This window comes from Haliaeetus leucocephalus, unplaced genomic scaffold (genome assembly GCF_000737465.1).
Source record: "Haliaeetus leucocephalus isolate CR32 unplaced genomic scaffold, Haliaeetus_leucocephalus-4.0 Scaffold176, whole genome shotgun sequence".
Classification (NCBI taxonomy): Eukaryota; Metazoa; Chordata; class Aves; order Accipitriformes; family Accipitridae; genus Haliaeetus; species Haliaeetus leucocephalus.
Genome location: NW_010972612.1, coordinates 432221 through 451828, shown reverse-complemented (window position 1 = coordinate 451828; position 19608 = coordinate 432221). Strand labels below are relative to the sequence as shown.

General features: G+C 53.7%; 1 long non-coding RNA gene across 1 annotated transcript; it reads right to left on the bottom strand.

The window, feature by feature from the left end:
* Nucleotides 1–6402: 6402 nt before the first annotated feature.
* Nucleotides 6403–19406, bottom strand: LOC104829765. Its single transcript, XR_774154.1, has 3 exons — nucleotides 19315–19406; nucleotides 8193–8352; nucleotides 6403–6512 (listed from the first exon to the last, which is right to left on the bottom strand). It is a non-coding gene; the product is annotated as an uncharacterized LOC104829765 (long non-coding RNA).
* Nucleotides 19407–19608: the final 202 nt, after the last annotated feature.

Here is a 19608-nt window from a genome sequence, read left to right as displayed (position 1 = left end):
GCCCGAGGTGGCACCCGCTTGCCCAGCACAGGGAGTCCGGAGGGTGGGCCAGCTCCCGCTCCCTTCCCCAAGGCAGTGCCGGCTGGGAAGTGCTGGAGGACACAAGCCAGGCCCAGGACAACAGCTGGCCACAAGAGGAAAATTCCTCTGGGCTGGCTCTGCTTCATAAAAAGCTGCGTCTTTCCACCTCGGGGTAGCTGCCACACACCACCGCTCCCGGGGGGAAGGCACAGCCGGCACCGCGCCTGCAAGCTTTGCTGCCAGGGCAATCTGCAGAGCCCAGCAGCGTTGGCCTTGCAGCGGCACAGTGGCCTCGGCAGTCACCTCGGGGCAACAAAGAAGGTGCCCGCGGCGAAAGCAAGCCCCTGGCCACCCAGGCACGGACACATGTCAGCCAGCTCCCTTCCAGTCCTCCCGTCCCTCTCCAGGGGCGGTGGCCCGATGGACGGGGACCTTGGCCACTGGATGACCATGTAGACTGGCTGCTCCACTCCAGACCTCAGTGCCAACTGCAACCAATGGAAAATTTTCCACCATTGGTGATTACAAAGTCAGGTGCATGTGCAGCTGGTCACAGCATAGCCACGAGAAGGCAAACAGGCAAATAGAAGGCAGGGACCACTTCTGCTCTGCGCTTGCAGGACATCTGGGGTCTCCGGCCATGACCAGGGCACCGATGCGCTGCCATGTTTCAAGTTCAATAAGGACATTTGTCCAAGGGAGGCATCCTCCAGGTCCAGGCAGGACTAGACCCTCACCACGCTAAGTGATGCTCAAATGTTAGCATTAACAATCCTTTTTATCTGATGTCCCAAGAGGAAGAATGATGCCGTGGGGTTGGTGTCTGCATCAGAAGCCCTGGGAACCCTATCCCGACCCATTTAACTCAACCCCAATGGAAAGACAATCGCTTACTGGTAACTCCCATCCCATCAGCTCCCTGTCCCAGGCCACGTGCCGTGGGAAGCGTGATCTAACCGTGTGGCGTGAACAGCCCAACCTGCTCTCCATCACTACTAGCAGGGTACAGAAACGTGGGCCCCTGACAGGGACCCCTGGGGGGGTGATGCCTTGTGAGCTGGGATAAGGCAGCACAGCAATCAGTGAATGACTAGACCCCTTTTGCTCCCACCTCTGCTGTCTCCTCTCTTCTCCCTCCAGCCACTCCCACATACAGCCACAGCCATCCACAGCCCCACCTTCCCTCCTTACCAAGCCAGCTCCTTCTGTACCCTGATGCCCTGTAGCCATCCACACTTCCTGATCCTGGATGCACAATCCTTCACCTTCCCCACACCCTCCACATAGCAGCCAAAGCTCTGCATCCCCATAAGTGTGCTCCTCTTCACTCCCACCCCAGTCCCGTCCTCCTTCACCATCAGATGCTGCCCTGTTTACACGCACCCCCATGAATATCCCCAATGTCCCCAGCTCTTTACCCGTGCTCTGTTGCCTCATGATCGCTGCAGCTCGTACCATAATTTACCCCAGTCTCGCCCCATCTCCAGCTGCCACACATCTGCAGCCCTGCCAGCCCGAGCCTCCTTGCACATACCCCACTGATGAGTCCCCAACGCCCACCTGGGAGAGCCACAGCAACATCACCTTTCCCTACCTCCCCGAATGGTCACCAGGCCACCGCAGAGCAGCAGAGGAGGTCCCGGGGGTGATGCATTACCCCGAGCAGCTCATGACACAGGCATCAAAGCTATGCGTGGTAGAGGGAGCAGGTGAAGTGCCTGCGGTGGGGAGGGCAGCAAGGATTGTGCAGGCAGCGTTTACCCTGTGGGAACTGCCTGTCCCCACTGCAACCCCTTTTGCGATACACTTCCTTTTACCGTAAGAGCCCTTCAAGGGAGGTGCTTGGGCACAGGCACTCGGGTCTCTGGCTCGGCGTTACCAAGCTGCAGCCTGCAGATAAGGCTGCAGCAGCTGTGGGGACATTCAGCATCTTTTCCACTCCCTGTGCTAACGTGGCACGAGGGGAGGAGATACCACACACACACAGCTGTGCATACCCACCCAACTCACCCTTTTCCAGCAGCGATTTAGAAAGTCTCAAGTCCAGCACAGGCCAGAGCGGTGACACAGGCTGGGCAGGAATTTGGGCCATAAGGGTGAGGCTTTGTCCATCTTTGACTGTAAAGAGCTGGACACATCCAGGGCTACTGCAGGGAAGGAGGATTTCCAGCATGAAGTCAACGCCCTGTGCCTTGTCACAGAAAAGTGTCTCCTTCCTGTGGGACTGAAGGTGAAAAAGAAACACCCTGCTGGCACTAGGAAAAGGGTGTCACAGCTGTCACCTAAACACTCACACTATTGCCCATAACGGAGGCAAACACACAAGTGCACAAGCCTCTTTGAAGGGAAATGAGAGGGTAGGAGGGACTGGCATATCTGACTGCAGGCATATCCTATGCAGGGCAGTGGGAGACACAGTCTAGCTCCTATTTTACCCCATGAAACTGGCAAACCACCTGGTCCACGCACCACAAACCACTCGTGGGGTCCCACCAACAGCAGAGCCCTCTGCCTGGTGCATGCACCACCCCCTCCACGGGGCCCGGGCTCCTGCAGGGCTGCCAGGACTCTGAGCAATGCATGTGGCCAGGGATACCCTTGGGATGAAAGGGGGAATCCACCTGGCACCTGCATGTTGCATGGAGATGGAGGAAGCCAAGGCTCAACTGGTGCTTCATGTCAGGCGGAGGCCGGACAGGACCTGCTCTCAGGGCTATCTGGCAGGTTCAGCCTGCAGGGACTACACGGCACTGGGGCACCGGCATATCGGCATCCCCCATCTTCACAGACACGATAGTGAACAGGGTCAGGCTCAAGACACAGCTGCATCCCCAGACAACCCACCTGCACAGAACATGAGCCCCCACATCAGTCCCCTAAAAGATGTTAAGGCCCCCATGCAAACTCTGCCTTGCTGCCACTGTTGCAGCCGCGTTTTGCTGCGTTGCTTCTGCAGGAACACACAAAGCTCAGAGATCCCAGAAACCAGCAACTGGGTCCAAAACACCTTCAACCCTGGTGGCAGCCGTGCTGCTGGGAACACAGATGTCTCCCCAGACCTGACCCTCCTATGGAGACAGAGCCCACAAGAGACCCAAGAGCTCTCCACAGACTAGCAGGAACCAGCTCGTCCCTGGCCACGCAGTGATTTACCTGTGTAGCTGGAAATGGACTCCAGGGCCCTCTTGGTTCAGACCACCAGACCCTGCTGCTCTTGATGCACGCAGGTGTTGTAACAGGGATATCCAAGCAATGCAAGAGTGCCTAGAGCAGTACTGAGTAATGAATGGACTACTGGGGAAGGGAGAGCACACAGGGCTTTGAGTGAGATGGCAGCACAGCATCAACGAGCCCAAAAGAAAGGCTGAGAGGAGCAACTTGAGAAGGGATCTGGGGACTAACTAATGGGAATGTGCTAGACCGCTCATGGGAGTGTCCTAGACCTTGAAAACCCACACAGAAGCATTTGGGGAGCCTGGACATCCTTCCAGCCTCTGCCAGATGAGTCAGCTCTGCCCAGGCACCGTGGCTACATGCAGCCCCCTTTGCTCTGGTTCACCATTCTTGCGGGTGGGATAGGGCAAACCCTAAACATCCTTTGAGCACTTACATACCAGACACAGGCTTCTGCAGCATCAGGCACCAGGGTCAAAGCTCGGAGACACAATAAATCGCAGAGCGAAGTTGTTTCTGAAGACAAGGCTGATAAGGCTGCCAGCAGCCAGCCTTGCAGAAGGACAGGCTCAGGAAAAGAGCAGCCATGAGAATAAAAGGCTGGCAAAGAAACAGAAAATACTGGGAGCAAGTAATTCTTTCCAGACAGTCCTTTGGGCTCATCTCAGCCTCCATCTGCTCCCTATCTGCTCAGGATGGTCAGGCAGCTGGAGCCTTTAAAAAGGCTACTGGTGACTTCCCCCACAATCACCACTGTCTCTGGGACAGGCACCATGGATAAGACAAACCTGGGAGCCCTTCCAGCCAGAGGTCTGGGGGCCAGCATCCTCCCCAGTCTCCCAACAATGCCAGCACCCCCTTACAGATCACAGGTCTGCACTGCCAGCAGAGCAGGGTGGATGGTTTATCGCCCCGTGCTTTACTGCCAACTGGCTTTTTGTGCTCATGCAGGGAGGGAATAGCACGGACCTCTGGAGAAATGGCTAAGATAGGTGGGGCAAAGCAACGAGCTGGGCAATGCTGCTAAGAAAGTGCCTCCATCCCCTGGCACTGCTAATACCATATAGATGAGACGAACCAAGCCAGGAGAAGGGGATGGACAGAACAACCCCGAGCCCTCCATTTGCCTCCAAGCCAGTCAGTCCAACAGGCCGTGAGACGCTACATTGCCAAGCGCCCCAAGAACTGCAGAACTGGGGAACAACAATGGTGGGAAGGGATCTCAGGGGGTTTTGGTCCAATCCTGCTGACAGCAGGGCCAAGCTCAAGCAGGTTGCTTATTGCCCCTGCTGAGGGCTGAAAGTCTCCAAATGTAAAGACTGCCTCCCTTCTCTGGGCCCTGCTCCAGAGTCTAACTGCCCTTGTGGGGAAATATTTTTCCTAATATCTAATTGGAATCTCCCTTGTGTGCTATTGACTCTCACCCTGCCCCTGGGCACTTCCCAGGAGAGCTCAGCTCCGGCTTCTCTCCAAATGCACAGCTGCCGGCAGTGGTGAGAGCCCCCTTCGCTGCCTTCTCTTTCCCAGGCTGCACAAACCCACCATTCTCAGCCTCTGCCTGCAGCAGCACACCAGAAGCCCCACAGCAGGGCCAGAGCTCCAGCGCATCCTTAGAGACTGCTGGAGCCTGTTAGTCTCCATCCTGCCCAGCCAAGGGGAGGACAGGAGGCACCTGCAGCCAGCACTGAGTAGCAGACACCTGCACACCTTGGGGGTGCTGAAAAAAAAAGAGACTCACCTCAACACTGAGACCAGTGGGGGCTGGTTTTGTTCAAGTATTTGATCATTGCTCTGGTTAGCAGCAATACCAGTGCCTGCTGCAACACATCTAGGTTATCCCAAGCCGGGATTCCCAAGTACCTGCTCTGAGAAGTTTGGCCCTAAATACAGAGAGCTTTGGCTTCACCGCTGTGCCACTGATAACAAGCCTACCTCCATCATGCCCATGAAGGACCTGTTCTCAGGAGTGATGAGCAGGACCATCATGAGTCAAACTCTGGATGAGGGAAGCAGCCATCCATGACACCTCAAACACCCCCCCAGCAGAGCCCAGGTCACGTAAGGGATTTTGGAGCCAATGACCAACCCTCTCCCTAGATCTGCAGCGCATCGTCCTCATCCCAGCTCTCTCCCTATGCTGCGTTCACTCAATCCAGAGCTATCTGTTTATCACTCTCTGCTCCAGCAGGGATCATTCATTTTTCTATCCTCTCCCTGCTCTCTGAGTGGATGGGAAGGTTACTGGGCAGGACCCAACCAGGACAGAGACCTGCTCACCTTGCCCAGAGCCAGCTGGACACCCCACTGCCTGCATGGGGACAAAGATCCACCCCACGCGCTGGAGGCTGGGATACCTGGTCACCGCACTGCTGCCTTGCAGTGCTCATCTTTGGTCCCTCCTGGGAAAGCCTCAGCACCAATGATGCCCCAGGCTGCCCCAGGAGAGCAACACAGCCACGGCTGGAGGAGATGTGGGCAGAGAATGGGTTCAGCATGTGGCCGAGCTGGATCCCGGCCCGTTCCCAAGCCACAGGCACCGCCTCCACCTGCTAAGCCCCGTGGCTTTCCCAGCTCTCCTCCGGCACCCTCACCCCATTGCCCAGGGAACCCGGCATGGGCTGCCAGGCCCTTGGGTTCCCTCAAAGCCCAGACCTCAGTGAGCATCTGCCCTCTGCTTCCCGCTGACTCATTCCCCTGTGATTCACCCCCTCCTCCTGCCTGACTCACCCATTTCTGCCACAGCCGCGTGCACGCACGCGTGTGTGCGCGCGAGGGTGTGTGTGTGCAACCCGGCCACAGCTGTCAGGGCAATGCCACAAACTCTGCAAGGCAGCAAACCAGGCAGGGAGAGCCTGGCCGGGCTTTGCTAGAGCCCTCACCTCCCACAGCACTCAGCACCAGGAGGGGCAGAATGACATGGCTGGCTCAAGTCCATGGTGGGGAGACGAGGCAGAAAGGCAGACAGGGAGTGTTGCTGTGTGCCAGCACTGCCGAGATAAGGAGCGATGCTGGGGGAAGGCTTCCTCCAGGCTCCAAGGCTGCCTTCCAGGCGAGTATGTTCACTTTATCAGCCCTCCAGCAGCCTGACCCCCACAGCTGGCTGTGGGAGGGTTAGCCGGCGCTGCAGCAGCTCAGATCCACAGGCGAGCCGTCTGCCAACTAACCTGCTTTTGGGTACAGCCAAATGTACTCCCCCAGGCTGTGCCTCTTCCCAGTTTGACTCTCTGGGGTGGAGAGCTTCCTGGGAGCCGGGAAGGGACTTCTTCTAAGCACGGCTACGGTCACTCGGCATCAGGGCCCACAGGCTTGGCCAGTTCCTGAATCTGGACAGTACAAGCCACACACATGATGCTACATATACATGTCCTCTGCAGGCTGCTTCTCTGACTAGCAATTCCCCTAATGCTAGGGGCTGAAGCTAAACCAGGCTTTGCCCCACATCCTTTCCCTTCACCCTTCCCCTAGCATCACCCCTTCCAAGGGCTCTCCAGCTGACCTCGGCCTCCTTCTCGGAGAGGACCAGAGCAGACAGAGGTGACAAGAGGAAGACCGCAACAACGCAGCTGTGCTGGAGCCCAGGGAGAGCCGCAGCACACACATCCCAGCTGGCAAGCAGCTCTGTGTACCAGAGCACATCCATCTGTGTCAAAGAGCACACAAGAGCGCCGGCGCACGCGGAAGATGCCAGTCTGTGCAGCGCACCCGGTCACGGACCTGCGCCTCTGCCTGTCGTAGCTGGAGGATCCATTTCCCATTGAGTACAGGAGAAAATTACTGGGATCAGACACAGGCTATTCTCTTGCCCTTTCCTCTCCACATTCCATGGGTCAGAGTCACGCTGACAAGGGACTCTGGTCCCTTCCACCCAGGAGTGCTTGGCCAGCTGCAACATTTTGCCTACAGCCATACACAGGTTACTCAGGACAAGCCTTGCTGGTGGTGCAATAGGACAAGTTAGTCAAGTATCACTCCAGCAGGGTCACACAGCCCCAACCAGGTCTGGAGGCCCTGACACCCAGGAATTAAGGACAAACTAAACCATCCTTTGGCCAGGGAAGGAGGGACAATGTTTTGGGCTGGGGTGTCACGTATTAATAGGGACAAAGAACAATTTTCTGCCAAAGCTCAGCACTGTATGTCAGAACTGCTGGTTCTCCACAGATTTTTGCATTCCTGATCCTCACCATGTATGCACAGAGCCCTTCTCAGGGCAAAGAAACCAAGTTTTTGTCACATGGGGTCCCACGGGCTCCAGCAACTTCCCCTGCACACCACTCCGCCTCTCATCAGGATGCTCCTGTCCCTGGGGTCCCTTCTAGGGTGGGAGGGGTGGAGATCCATAGTGCTCACTATGTGTCATCAGCGAGGCCAAAGGCAGGGTCAACACCATGGTCATGGTGTCACCAAGATCACAACACTGGACAAGCACCTGAACGAAACGCAGCAGCCACCAGCAGGACAGATCCAGCTATTTAAATGCATATGCTTAAATCAGCCTGTCACCACTGAAAGGATGGGCTTCCCTACAAGATCTGGGAGCCCCTGAGAGAGCAGCAATAACCTATGTGAGCTCTTATACAAGGCTGGCTCCCTGCTGTAGCCCCTGTGCAAAGGGGAAGCTGAGGGATGTGCCCTACACCGAGTTAGGGCAGCCGGGGACTGCTCCAATTTGAGCCAGACCATGACGATTTCCTGCCAGCCCCCCATTTGTGACTAATGGAGCAGTAACACCCCATCTGCAACACGCCCCCTCCAGCCAGGCTGAGGGGAAGAGCAGAGAAGAGACAGCCAAGCTGCTCTTGCTTCTGATGTCTCTCCCACAGCAAGGGGATCCCTTGCAACTGCCTTGTGTTCCCCTTCTGCAGCCCAGGTGGCTAAGAAGAGTAGCAGAGCATCCCTCCAAAGTACAGTGACAAGACCTTTCTGCCTTCAAATAGCATGTTTCAGGTCAGCAAGTTAGGAACTGTCAACAGAGAGGAGCCACTTTATTCACCTACCTTTATGGTAGTAGCATACTTCTGCAGCACAGGTGATGCCAGAGGACAGGACGAGAAGAGAAGATTTGGGGCAACAACAGATGGAGAAGTTCAGGCTTTCTCAATGTCCACTCTAAGCAGCAAGATGTATACAAAGTTGACACTTCTGCTGAAATGGTTCCTGGGTACAAGGACAGACACACAGAGCATGACTCAGAAAAGGCCAGCTACCAAGGTGAACAGAAGTCATTATGGTTTCCGAGAGCCCTGAACCAAACATTCTATTTCTGGGTTCCTCTTCTGACAGCAGCATTCTATTCCGTACAGTTCTCCCTTCATGGTGCTTGATAAAAGTAGAGCAGCCTCCAGGCTGCTAACTTAAGTGGTGGCTGCAGTGACCCTCATGGAGTATTCCCTGGGACTAGCTTTCATCTCCTAGACAGAGCCCAATGAAGCATCAGCCCTTTGTTCCAAAAATCACATCCAAGGTCATCTGATTGAACATAAAGACCAGATGTGGAATTTCTTTAAATGAAAGCTTAGATGGGGGAGCACGCCTGTGCCAGGGGATGAAGCTGAACAGCCAAGTGCCTGCTAACCCAGCCTGAGAGTTTTAAGGACCGCCTTTTCTGGTCAGTAACACAAATCCAAGTTTGCTAAAATTGGAAAGCCCACCGTGTGGTTCCCAGCTGGCGCTCACCCTTCCTGCAAGCTGGAAACCCCTATTGTCTCAGCAGCCCTGATCAGCCCCCCGCCCTCACCAAGGGGATGCTCTTGTTGACTCAGCACATCCTGCAGCCCTCCATACACGTCCTGGGTGGGCTGGCCGGTTGGCTCACACCATCCAAAGCTCAAGATGGAAACTAGCTGTGTCCTGTTTCCACCTTGCTGTGGGAAGGGAAACAGAGGTTTCTGCCATCCATCCCTTCCCTAGCTTCTTTTGCTGGACCCTCTGGTGCTGTGCTCCACAGGGCACCCTGAGCAGATGACATTAAGCAGAGGGGCTAAGAAAGCAGCTACAATAGGGCCTTCCTGCTTATCTACACATGAAAAATCCAGTTTTAGCTTGGGCAGGCACTGAAAAGCCAACTTCCCTCTTCTGTCAAGGCAAAATATGCCTGCAGGCACCCGGGACTGTCTCCTCTTCTGCATTTTGGAGAGACTCTCCCTTGCAGGCATTGCCTTTTACCCTCTGCAGCCTTCACAGGCTCACAGCAGGTTGGAGAGGCCCAAGTGCTAGCTACACCAGTGACACTGCAAATTTAGGTGCCAGGGGGATGGGGGGGGATGCAAATGCCATGGGGGGGGGGGGGGGGTGTTGAAACAAAACCAAACCACCCAAAAATCCCAGGGCAGAAGGCCTGCACAAAGCCTACAGTCCTGGCCTCCTGGCTCCCAGCCTTGTGTTCAACACTCATTCATCTCAGTATACAGTTCCAGTTTTCACTCTGGTCTTAAAGCTCCCCATGAAGTTGCTCTCACTGACTTTCACAATTTCTTTTCTCTCTGCCCCACTTCCAGCAGGGACCTCAACCGCTGCTGCCTCCCAGCAAAAGGGTCTCCATGACCTTTGTAATTCAACACACTGGGAAAGGCTCAATCCATTCCCTCTATTCCTAGCCCAACACAGACCTTAAAAGCCCTCTTTGTTCCTGCTACAAACCCTATCCCACAGCCGTGGCTTAACCCTTAGGGCACTGCCTCAAATAAAGAGTGCTTCACAGAAGCAAGGCGGGTTGCAGCATCCATGGGAAGCTGGACCTACCCTCCACCTACAAAAGAGCTGTGCTGACAATCTGCTGGTGGCTTGCAGGACACATCAGATACATCTCCCCCCTCCTGCCCCATCGTGTGTATCTGATGCGTCCTCCTCATCAGTACAATGTACTACCAAGACGTGCACGTGGGGACCCTGCGCCCCACACTGCTGCAGCGACACAGGACGTGGGCTGGACTTTATAGTCTCCTGGTTTTGCTCTGCCTGCCCTCAGTTCAGCAGGTTTATTACAAAACACGCTGCATGCAGGCAGATTTGGGGCCGCAAGGAAGGAATAGGGGTGAGGAAGGAAGCAGGGGGGACCGGGCACTCCCCTTCTCACTCCTGCAAGGACTCCTCTGCTCCTGCCCCCAGGTACAGCCATTGCTCCATGCCCAGGTGCAAAGCAGAGACGGCAAGGGACGCCGCGTCGTTACCTCTGCAGCCTGCATGTAGGCAAGAGCGCAGTGACGGCACTCCCGACTCTTGCCTTATCTGAGATAAGCTCAGACCCATATCCTGAGCAGCAGCTCATAAATCACACGTTGTAGGAGGCAGTGCCACGGGATTGTCCATAATCATACGCCCTGCACATAGTAATGAAGAGGGGATGGAAGATGCAGCCAGCCCCCCCTGCCCTAGCACGATCCCTGGCACAGGAGAAGGCAGTATGGAGCAAGGGCTGCTTTGCGGCACCTAAAAATGCCAGCTCTGCAGCTGGGATGGAACAGAGCTGCCCTGCAGCACCCTGAAACACCAGCTCCACAGCAGACAGAGCAGGCTTGCACCACTGCACCCCAAAACACCACCTCTGCAGACAGGATGGGGTAGGGCCACCTTGCAGCACCCCAACACGCCATTTCCTACCAGCTGCTGTAACTTCCCCTCTGCCCCTTTCCGGTCCCACTCCACCCTTCCCTGCTCCCCAGACCACTGGGAAACTGAGTCACGGCGTGCTGTCCCTACCCTGAGGAGGGAGAGTGGGTGGGCAGCCCGCAGCACTGGGCACAGCATGGGAAGTAGGGCAAGGGTGGTAGTGACACCTCCGAAAACCTCAGCGATGGGGAGAGATAAAGATACCCACATGTCCTATACTAAGCAGCTATCTGAATTACGAGCCTCCTCTGTTCCCACCCCTCTCGAAGCAGAAGTTGGCCCCACTTTGCTGCTGGCCATATAGACTGTACCCAGCTCTGCTGGGTTACATCTGGCCCCGTGGAGTGGCCCACGCGCTCTCTGGCACCAGAGCGGACAGGGACATGCAGGGCTCTGCACCAGATACATGTAACTTAGCATGGCCCAGAAAAGAAAGGTAATGCCACAGAGGAATAAAAAAAATAAAATAATTAAAGACCCAGATAGAGCATTATAAAACAGAAGAGTGCCCTGGCATCCAAATGGCTGGTAGGGGACTGGATGCTTCCTTGAGAGCAGGTCGTTGCATTCTTTACTTTAAAAGATTCGTGTCTAAGTAAAGACTTGGATTTTCTGGTCCAGCTCTAGGAGCTGATAAGTTTCCAGTTACTGACCTCAGCCTCTCTGTTTTTACCACACACCTCCAAAAACCCTTCTGAGGGCCTCCTTACTAGTTAAACTTCCCAGGACCAGGCCCATAGCAGTGTTCGCCCACACCAGCATCATTTAAAATCCCTGTATCTGGTGCGATAGCAAATCACCACCCATCTATCCACCTTGCAGGCAGAGAAGCTAAAGCTAAAGATTTGTTCATTCAGGCTTCAGGTCAGAAGTCTCACTAATGTTATTAAAGTTATGGTTTCTTTACTGCTTTTCTCATGGTCGCAATGAGGTTAAGAGCCCAGCATTGTCCAGTTCAGCTGGGCCACCGAATGGGAAAGCAGAGCTCAAGCTGCGGAAAATGCACAGCTATTATGCACTTCTCATCTGCAAATCTCCTGGCATCTTTCCCTAGGCTCCTATCTCTTGGTTGCCTCGCTCCACCTTCCTAGGGACTCTTTGAAAACAGACCCTTTCACCCCTCCTCAGTAAGCCCGTTCAGGTGGTATTTGCTGTTGTTGTTATGCAAAATACAACATTATTGCCAATACCCTTGCCCCCACTCTATCTCTCAGGACAACATAACAGTAGATTAAACTCATTATCCCCTATCACTTTATGGCACTATCTTTTCAATTCTCTGTTAACACACATCTGAGACATATCGAGTTTCAGGCAGGCTCACTCCAAAGGAAAATCCCTGCTCTTTCCTTACAACGATTTGCACAAGCAATACCCTTTCTTTTCAGTAGCAAAAAAAAGCTCAAACCAAACTGACATCACCACCACCAAAAAAAAAACCAAACCAAAAAAACACTCCAAAAAACCCACTTGGAGGTTCCCTTAAGGACAGAACTTGACTTTTCTTTCCAGACCACCACTTTGATTAGACCTTTCCCAGGTTCTGGAGGGTAGCATTCTCACTACTGCTCACACTGGTGCAGCTCCACCAGCAACGTTTGGAGCCATGTAGTGAGGAAGTTTTCAAGGGTGAGATGCCTTTTCCTTCTCAAAAGCAACCAGCACATGAACATAGGCATTTCCTGGTAAACTGTTGCTCCTTGCTTCCAGCCTCTGCTACAGGGGTGGCCTCTGATAGCAGCCTTCCTCCGGAAACACCGCTGCGTTTTGCTCAGTTACTCTAACAGTATGATATTGTAGGGAAACAGAATTAAACAGAGCTGTAATCTATAATAAATCATTCCTACTGAGCTGCCAGGGAGATAGCTCCACAGGAGAAAGAGAGGAGCTCTAAGTCTGTTTCCTCAACAAACCTAAGCCATGAAACAGCCTTTTGGATACAGGGAACAGGCACAGCAGCAAGAGGAGCACTTTAAGGGTGGCAGATTGATGCCACCGATTTTTGTGTTCTCTCTATCCAGATTTATCACGTGGCCAGGGCAGATCATTGCAAATACCTCAAGATCCCAGACTGTGAGCCCAGGGGAGGGGTCAGCAGACCACACCCAGAAAAAAAGCCTGAGAATATTCTAGTTCCTCAAAAATTGCTCATATTTTCAGCTGTTGCTGCTCCTAGAAGATGAATTGAAAGCAAAGCTCAGACCCGCTTCTTGATGCCATAACTGCTTTATTTTGCTGGCAGCCACAGCAGAGAGGACCTTGAGAATTACCCTCTTTGTCCACCACTGGCCCAGCTATGCTAATCTCATCAGTAACACAAACACTGGTACAGAAAGGACTCGAGTGACTGTGCTAACCTGTCTGCACTATACTCTCTCTGCACAGCTACAGCACTGCTGACTGGCAGTGAGAAAACCCCAGTGCACAGAGTCCAGGCATTTTCCCCCGGTCTGAGTTGAGCAAAGAGTTGGCTCTTGCAAGCTATTCTTTATGCATCTTCCAGACAGGGCAATCTATACAGCACTGCTCAGCTCAACTATCTTCGCACAATTTTGGGAATGCAGGTAGAAGCACCCACCGAGTCAAAGTTTCCTCTTGGTCCTAATGATCCATAATCTCTCTGCTGAAATCCCCAGCGCTTTTTCTGCCGCAGCAGCATTAAGGTTGCTCCTGGTGTCCAGAAGGACACTGGCCATTTTTTCAGAGTGACACTACTTAGGATGGTGCCTCCATCTGACTACTAGCAGGTATGCATGTCCCAGACTTGCCTAAGGCGATGGCAGCAGCAAAGTGCAGCAGCACGTAACCCACACAGTACTTTCCGAACTTCAGCGCCGCAGCTCAGCCAGGAGGAAATCTCTCTTGGCTGCCTCTCTCTAAATGCTTATTCCAGCACTGCCTGTGTTAACTCCTCCCCAAATCGGGAGCAGAGTATGTGACCCCACAGCCTTTGGGCTTTTCCGATCCTTTGTGTTGTGCTTAAAAATGTGTAGTATGAACAGGAAAGACAGAAAAAGAGGGAGCAGCACTTCAAAGATGACAGTTATAACTCAGCAGATCACAGCGCCCAGGAGCTTGAGTCTTGGGCAAGGATCTCAGCATGCGAGGTGCTGTACAAACGGCAAAAGAGAAAACACCCTCTGCCCTAGAAACCAGCAATTCATACCCCAACACACACACATAACCCATAGCCTTAACAGCTAGGCTCTGCATCCACTCCATCATATTTCACAAGCACATCTTGGGGCCTCAATCCAGAGGAAAGACCAGAAACAACAGGCTGTGAAAGTGGGGTCAAAGGGAACTATGGTTTGGCTCAATGGATCCTGACCATGCTCCGCCATCATCTGTACCTGTAACATACTGTAACGCCAATTCTCACACCAAGTGCTGAAGGTCACATACATGAAGAGCAATGCTCAAGCTACTGATGTGAAATTGCCTTCAGTGTTAGGCATCAGTGTCCCAGCTTCCCCCATGGGAAGGCAGCTCCAGCTGCGAGTGCAGAGTAAGCTGTTACCTTCTGAAAAGGGAATGAACCTGTCGGGAAGCAGGAGGGAGGAAGCACACTGCTGTCTGCCGCAGGTGGCTTTTCCAGAGGCTCCATGTTCCAGCTTCCACCTCCTTGTTTGCTCTCCCTTGGGAACAGTAGGGTCTGGAGTCCAGGGAACATTTTACAAAAAAGTGTAGCCTATTTGGGATTTTTAAGGTGACTGGAACTGTAGCACTGGACAGTCTACACAGATCTTATAGTCACCCTAAACCAGAGATGGATGCTATGGCAGATTGGAAATGGTGAAACAGTTTTCAGAGGAATTTCTGAGGCTTTGTACCCTGGTTCAGAGCTGGATGGAGGGGCCACAGCTCAGGCAAGGATCATGACATTTGTGAGTGCAGGGCCAATTGGGCAGCTCACAGACAGGCATCCTTTCCCCTCCAGTTTTGCGTGAACATCCTAGTCCCAGACAAACTCTGGCCACAGGCACTACAGCAGTGTGTGCCACCCGCTGGCAACCCCACACATCTGACTTCAGAGCATTCAGAGCATCCTCTGAAGGTGGCACAGGTTCCTTCCTCTCTTGTTCTGGGCTGGGCACTGAGCTGCGGGCAGGGCGTTGTAGCTCACTGCAAGCACTGACCTTTGAGAGGTGTAATGAGAGAGGTTTACAGCTCACACAGCCATCCATGTTGAGACGGGCAAACTGTGCTTGCTGCCAGCCGGTCCCTTCCCCCCTGGCTCGCATCCATGGCTTTAGGCACATCGTGGATGACAGGTCAGGTCTCAGTCATGCTCACATTATGGCCAGGCTGGAGCCGGATTCCTGACCTGTTCTCTCTGCACAGCGAGCAGCACCATGTCCCCTGCTTCCTTCAGCAACAGGAGCCAGCTCTCCACCAGCATCTGGCAACGGGTCTGCCCAAAGGCAGCTTCAGAAATGTTTAACCTCTCTTTTACCTGTCCAGGGGATGGTCTCAGACCATATCAGAAGGCTCACTAGAGCATCTGCTCTCCATCAGAGTACAGATACCCCGGAGCAAGACAAACTGGCTGTGCGAGGTGGACAGCACGGTACAGGGCCAGGCATCCTGGGAAGATGCAGGCATGGCTGGAGCCACTTGCATTGATTAACTGAGGATAAGCAATGGCAGCAGAACGACTTGCTTTCCTGCGTGGTACAGTGAGAGGGCTCAGGAGACTGGTTTCTTTCTGGCTGGGCCTGCTCTGCAACTCAAGGCTTCAAATAGAACAGGTCTGCAAACAGGAGCTGCCTGCCCATTCCCCAGCAAGGGGTGAAAGAGGGGAGAAGGACAAAACACCCCTGACCACAGACCCTGAGGAGAACGGCTCCAGATGCCAGATTGTCACACAGGAGCCCAGCGGTGCTGAGCCCGTGGCACGGCTGGGACGGGGCTGCATCGAGGGCTGTGGCAGGTTGCGCATTTGCCCCGGCTGCTCCTCTGTCATGCGCTGCAGAAAGAGCGATACAGCGATGCTGCCAGCGGTGAGTTGCCATAGCAATCCCCCCCAAGCATGCCCTCCTGCCTCCCTCCTTTGTCTCTGCTCCCCCAAGCCTTGCGTCCCCTCCCTGCTGCCCCACACATAAAACATGCTGCACAACACCCAAGAGCCTGCACATGCTGCTAAAGGGCTGTTCATCACCCCAAGGAAGGAAAGGGGGCAGAGGTGGAAGCCCACCCCCACAAGCCATCATCCCCACCTGCTTCACGGGCAAGGTGCCTACTCTGGACCCGGGGGCATCACACCCCACTGTACCCAGTCCTGAGAGGTGCGACACAGGAGAGCTGGGCAGCCAGACTTGGGGTGTAGAGGCCCCTCTAGCTGCACTCCCTGTCATGCTGTGGCAGGCAGGGATGCTTCAACATCACTGCCTGCTCCGTGGCGGTGACATGCAGCCCCTGCCCAGGCCAGACCACCACATCACGGCTGCCTGCAGGTCAGAAAGCCCTATGAGCTCTTTCTGCCTTGTGGCAGCACCAGGTTTGATGGAAATGGAGGTCCCAAACTCTTCTTGCTGCAGGCTGGCAGGCATCTCCCAAGTCTCTGTTCTTCAGTCCTAGCCCATTTCCACTTCAGGCAAGTCTGTTCTGCTGCACCAAACCTCACTGTGGCTTGAGCCGGAGACAGGATCCTGCTTTGCTTCCTGTCCTAAAAACTGTTGTCTACTGTTGCTATGTGCTGCTAAACAGTTACCCAACCCGGTGTGTAAGTAGAGCTCCTCTCCCTTTCCCACCTCTCCCACACGGGCACAAGATGCAAGGGGAAGACAAAGGACCCTGCTGAACCACACTCAGGTATGATACCTGCCAATATCTTTCAATCAATGAATTTAATGACTTAACAGAATGGATTAAAAAGAACTTCTAAAAGCTCTGCTTCCCTCCCCATTCTGCCCTTCCCCACATCTAGTACAGCCCACCACAACTGGTTACATCACTTGAGGGTTATAGCAGAAGCTAGCAAAGCCTCAGTCCTGATCCAGGATGAGTCAGGGAGCTCAGGAGACCACGCAGCTTCCTTCTGATACCATCAACCATGTCTTAGGCTAAAAATAAAGATGGGCCAAAACTGCAGAGCCACATCTTGCCTCAACATGAAACTTAGCAAAGCTCAGCGCTAAGCTCAGCGCTGCTGAAAAATCACCTGAGCAGGTGGAAACCAAAAAGTGCAGAGAAGCCAAAAGTCTTGGTTGTACAAACAAGGGAGAGGCCAGGAGGCCTCACCCTGTGCTGTGCTGGAGGATGGTGGTGGCAGATGCCAAGCAGCCATCCAGCCGTACAGAGAAGGCCAGAGCTGGGCTCCCATCTCACTTGGCTGACGGCTTTTGAGTATTCCCACACCCAGAGGTTTCACGGAAGACTGTTTTCTGCACTGCATGCGCCCATCTGAGACAACAGGAATGGACTGCTGTGAACAGGAAGGATGCTGCATTTTCGGCAGGAAAAGGCTGGAAAGCTGCAGCCTGCTTCCCACCATGCAACGCATGGGCACCCACAAAGCAAGGTCCAAAGGGTGCTTGGTACTAGGGCTAAAAAAGGGGGTCACGTATACATCTGATATGGCTTAGACACTTTAGGTAAGTGAGGAATTCAAAGTTCTTCCTAATCCCTGGGACACTATGCCCCAGCAAAACCTTCGCACATGAGGATACAGGACTCCCACATAGCTCTTAGCAGGGAGCCGCAGGATCGCACACAAATAGGAGCTCAGAGGGACATCGGCAACGTTCAGAGACCTAAAATTAGCCTCAGCAGATGATCCTCTGCTCCATTCTTGGGAGCAGCGAGAACCGAACAAGGATCCAGCTGTCCCAACACTCCCATGAACAGGATCTTTGAATGCTCGACCTACTTGCAACAGAGATGGTAGGGCAAAAAGGGGATTCCTTGCATAACTCCAGTGCCAATACTGACGAGAAACCCAGGGCCCCATCTCTGAAGAAGGGGCAGCATTTTCTTGGGGTTTCCAGTGGAAAGAAGACCTACTCCTAGATCAGCTGGTCAGACCAAGGGGCAACGGCAGCCCACACATGCTAAGAGTGGGCTGAAGGATGTTAGGCTAACCACTGTCTGTTGACGATATAACCTCCACTTTTCCCAGTCTTTGAGTTTGCCAGCAAAGCATTCCTTCCCATTCCCAACAGAGGCACTGCAAGTCTGTCCAAGGGTCTGCAAGCTATACCAGCTTCCAGGTTACTGCCAGCTGCACTAAACTGAACTAATGTGGTTAATTCAGCCCGAATATAAGTTCACTGATATCACCTGGGTTAGGCAATGTCCAAACCAGAGAGAAGAGGTTCATGCTGTGACCAAATAATGGGAGAAGGTGCTGCATTACACATATACAGGAGATTTGCTGTCCCTGGAGGTATCAAGCTATTTGGCAGCATGCAAGGGGGAAGGAAAGCCTACTTGCTGGTGGGGTGGTGTGAGAAGCAGAGAAGGACTTGATGCTAGATAAGCACTGCTAAGCAGTAATGAAAACATCTCATCATTATCAACACTGTTCTCAGCACAAATCCAAAACATAGCCCTGTACTAGCTACTGTGAAGAAAATTAACTCTATCCCAGCCAAAACCAGCACACAGACACTTCAGAGAAGAGCCACACAGCCTGGGCAGCCATGTGTCCTAAACAGCAGCTTCCCCACATAATGTCTCCTGGTCAAATCGTACCTGAGCTCTGGGGTGAGAGAAGTGCTCAGCCTAACCCCCTGGAGGCACAGTGCCGATGAGGGCTCCTTTCCCGGTGAGACCACACCGTGCAGGTGGGGCAGGCACTGCTGGATCGCAGGCAGGCACACAAGCATCCAGGCACAGGGACAGGGCGGGAAGCCCGCAGCAGTCTCAGCCTGCTCCGGGCTGGTTACCTCTGAGCAGCAAAGGCCTGACCTTCACATTTCTTGACAGTGGCAATACAAAGACTAGCAGTCCTCCTGAAACACTTCACTGTCACTCTAAGCCTCATACACCATGGCCAAGGGACTCTTCTAGATACAGAATCCTGGGAAAATGCAGGCAGAGCTCTACTGGTTTTGACAGAAAGCACGATCACATCTGCCACGAGCTCTGGGTGAAGTCTCAGCTCTGTTTGTCGAGGTGAAGGACAGCAAGCAGTGGAGACCAGCAGCTGGGAAACGCTCCCGTTCAATATTGCTGCTACATAGAAGGACGAGTGCAGAAAGCAGCACAGACTGCAAGTTCCCAAGGGTTTAAAACACAGTGCCCTTGAGCTCCTGACAACTGTGTGCAGGGTTCAACCATCTTAACAGCACCAGTCACACACATCCAGGCTCCCTTCGCCACACTGTCAGCCAGGTGGGAGGCAGGAGCACCCAGCAAGCCTGGGTGATGGGAGCACCTCACCTGGGTGACACCTACTCTACAGAGCTGTCCCTACAGGCCAAGGGGAGGAGAGCATGGGGTTCCCCTGCTTCTTCACACAGCCCTGGTGAAGGAAGAGAAACTGGTGATGATTGAACAGGTGCTAACCTTGGTGTAGGGCTGAAGCAGACAGGAAAGGGAGTTCTTAGCAGTCAGGACTTGTGGTGTGGTCTTGGGGTTTCTTGGTCCAGCTGTCTTGTGTCACCTGGAAAGACAAGCACACAGACACACGTTCAGGCCAGCTGGGAAATACCCTACCCATGCAAGAAGACCTTCCCAACACTGGGCAGGCAGTAATTGCTCATCAAAGCCAAACAAGTTAGTGGCCTATGCACAGAAGCGAGAGACCCCGAGCACCCCAGCACCTTGAAGATCTCACTGTATCTTTTACTAGTGCTGAGG